We start from the raw sequence: 3,801 nt of genomic DNA, 5'->3' as shown, positions 1-3,801 counted from the left end.
TGGTTCATTAGTTGTGACAATTGTATTATGGTATTTTAAGATGTTTAAAACGTACACTTGGGACCCCTAGATGGCTCGGTGGGTTAAAGTCTCTGCCTTCAGCTAAGGTCATGATCCCAGGGCTCTGGGATCCAGCGCAGCATCAGGCTCTTTGCTCATCAGGGAGACTGCTTCCCTTTCTCTCTCTCTCTCTCTCTCTCTCTCTCTGCCTGCCCTCTGACTGCTTGTGATCTCCCTCTGTCAAGTAAATAAAATCTTTAAAAAGTAGTAAATAAAAGCTACACTGGCTGATGGCACTCAGAAACTCTGTAAATGTCTTGCAACTTTCCTATAAATCTGAATCTATTCTAGAATAAATGTTTATTTAAAAAGATCACTGCATCCTGCCACATTACTGAATTGCTGTATGAGTTCTAGTAGGTTAGGGGTGGAGTCGTTGGGGTTTTCCATATAAAGAATCATGTCATCTGCGAAGAGAGAGAGTTTGACTTCTTCCTTGCCAATTTGGATACCTTTTATTTCTCTTTGTTGTCTGATTGCCATTGCTAGAACTTCTAATACTATGTTGAACAAGAGTGGTGAGAGTGGGCATCCTTGTCGTGTTCCTGATCTCAACAGGAAGGCTGCAAGCTTTTTCCCATTGAGGATGATATTTGCTGTGGGTCTTTCATAGATAGATTTGATGAAGTTCAGGAATGTTCCCTCTATTCCTATACTTTGATGCGTTTTCATCAGGAACAGATGCTGGATTTTGTCAAATGCTATTTCTGCATCAATTGAGAGGACCATGTGGTTCTTCTCTCTTCTCTTATTGATTTGTTCTATCACACTGATTGATTTGCGAATGTTGAACCAACCTTGCAACCCAGGGATGAATCCCACCTGGTCATGGTGGATAATCTTTTTAATGTGCTGCTGGATTCTGTTTGCTAGGATCTTGTTGAGAATCTTTGCATCCATATTCATCAGTGTTATTGGTCTACAATTCTCCTTTTTGATAGGGTCTTTGCCTGGTTTGGGTATCAGGGTAATGCCGGCTTCCTAAAAAGAGTCTGGAAGTTTTCCTTCTGCTTCAATTTTTTGGAACAGCTTCAGGAGAATTGGTGTTATTTCTTCTTTGAAAGTTTGGTAGAATTCCCCAGGGAATCCGTCAGGTCCTGGGCTCTTGTTTTTTGGGAGGTTTTTATCACTGCTTCAATCTCGTTACTAGATATCTGTCTATTCAATTTCTTCCTGGTTCAATTTTGGGAGTTTGTAGTTTTCCAGGAATGCATCCATTTCATCTAGGTTGCTTAGCTTATTGGCATATAACTGTTGGTAATAATTTCTGATGATTGTTTCTATTTCCTTGGTGTTAGTTGTGATCTCTCCCTTTTCATTCATAATTTCATTAATTTGGGCTTTCTCTCTTTTCTTTTGGATTAGTGTGGTCAATGGTTTATCGATCTTATTGTTTCAAAAATCTGGCTTCTAGTTTCATTGATACGTTCTACTGTATCTCTGGTTTCTACCTCATTGATATCTGCTCTAATCTTGATTATTTCCCTTCTTGCGTGTGGAGTTGGTTTGATTTGTTGTTGATTCTCCAGTTCTTTAAGGTGTAGAGACAACTGGTGTATTCTGTATTTTTCAATTTTTTTGAGGGAGGCTTGGATGGCTATGTATTTCCCCCTTAGAACCACCTTTGCTGTATCCATAGGTTTTGGACCAAAGTGTCTTCATTCTCATTGGTTTCCATGAATTGTTTAAGTTCATCTTTGATCTCCTGGTTGATCCAAGCATTCTTAAGCAGGGTGGTCTTTAGCTTCCAGGTGTTTGAGTTCCTTCTGAACTTTTCCTTGTGATTGAGTTCCAGTTTCAAAGCATTGTGATTGGAGAATATGCAGGGAATAATGTCAGTCTTTTGGTATCAGTTGAGTCCTGCTTTGTGACCCAGTATGTGGTCTATTCTGGAGAAGGTTCCATGTGCACATGAGAAGAATGAGTATTCTGTTGTTTCCGGGTGGAATGTTCTGTATATGTCTATGAGGTCCATCTGGTCCAATGTTTCATTCAATGCTCTTATTTCTTTATTAATTTTCTGCTTTTGATGATCTGTCTGTTTTTGAGAGAGGCATATTAAGATCTCCTACTATTATTGTATTCATATCAATATGACTCTTTATCTTGATTAATAGTTTTCTTATGAAATTGGCTCCTCCCATATTGGGGGTGTAGATATTCAAAATTTTTAGATCATCTTGGAGGATAGTCCCTTTAAGAATTATGTAGTGTCCTTCTGTATCTCTGACTACAGTCTTTAGTTTAAAATCTAATTTATCTGTTATGAGAATCACTAACCCGGCCTTCTTTTGAGGCCCATTGGCATGAAAGATGCTTCTCCATCCCTTCACTTTCAGTCTGGGTGTACCTTAGGTTCAAAATGGGTCACTTCTAGGCAACATATGGATGGGTCCTGTTGTTTTATCCAATCTGCAACCGTGTGTCATTTTATGGGCGCATTTAGGCCATTCATATTGAGAGTGATTATTGAGAGATAGGTTTTGATTGACATCGTGTTACCTTTGAAGTCTTTCTGTCTGTAGATTGTCTCTTTGTTACTGTTCAATGATATTTTTAGGATTTTTCTCTTTTATAGAACCCCTCTTAATATTTCCTTCAGTGTCGGATTGGTGGTTGCATCGTCTTTTAAGCCTTGCTGGTCTTGGAAACTTTATCTCTCCATCCATTTTACATGTCAGTCTTGCTGGATAGAGTATTCTTGGTTGTATGTTCTTCTCATTTAGTACTCTGAATATATTTTGTCAGCCCTTCCTGGCTTGCCAGGTTTCTGTGGAAAGGTCTGATGTTATTCTAACAGGCTTTCCTCTGTATGTGAGGAGCTTCTTTGTCGTAGCTGCTTTTAAGAGGGTCTGTCGTGAAACATAATTCCTCATTTTAACTATAAGGTGTCATGAAGACTTTGGAGAATCTAAAATCTTGGGAGGAAATCTCTCAGCATCTAGTACATGAATGTTGTTCCCATTTGTGAGATTGGGAAAATTTTCATAGACAACTTCTTCCACTATATCTTCTAGACTTCTTTCTTTTTCCTCCCCTTCAGGGATTCCAATAATTCTGACGTTGGAATGTTTCATGGCATCATTTATTTCCCTGATTCTGTTTTCGTGGCTTCTGAGCTGTTTGTTCCAGGCTTCCTCCTGATCCTTTCTCTCTATCTGTTTGTCATCCAGATCACAAACTCTATCTTCTGTCTCAGTTACCCTAGCTTTTAGAGAATTTAGATTAGATTGGAACTCATTGAGAGCATTTTGAACATCATCCCTGGTGGCTTTCAGTTCTGCCCTAATCAATTCCATTTGGTCATCCATGGCTTTCTCCAACCTAGCTATTGCCTAGATAATTGTTAGTCTGAATTCCTTTTCTGACATATTGTCTATGTCGATAGCCATTAGCTCTGTTGCAGAAGGTCCATCCTCTGTATTTTCCTTCTGTTGGGTATTCCTCCTCCTAGTCATTTTGGTAAGAGATGACTGAACAGATGCATTCGGACTTATCGATTGTGGTGCAGTCAATGGGCACCCTGGAACGCTTCTGTGCAATTAGGGTTCCCCACCCAAATGAGAGAAAAAAGAAAAGAAAAAGTAATAGAGAAGAAGAAAGAAAAGAAAGGGAAAAGAAAAAAGGAAAAAAAATGAGAGAGAGAGAGAAAAAAAAATGTTCATCATCACTAGCCAACAGGGAGATTCAAATTAAAACAACATTGAGATACCACCTGACACCAGTTAGAATGGCCAAAAT

Source organism: Meles meles, unplaced genomic scaffold, assembly GCF_922984935.1.
Source record: "Meles meles unplaced genomic scaffold, mMelMel3.1 paternal haplotype, whole genome shotgun sequence".
In the NCBI taxonomy this organism is placed as follows: Eukaryota; Metazoa; Chordata; class Mammalia; order Carnivora; family Mustelidae; genus Meles; species Meles meles.
Note: the sequence above shows the minus strand (reverse complement) of the source record.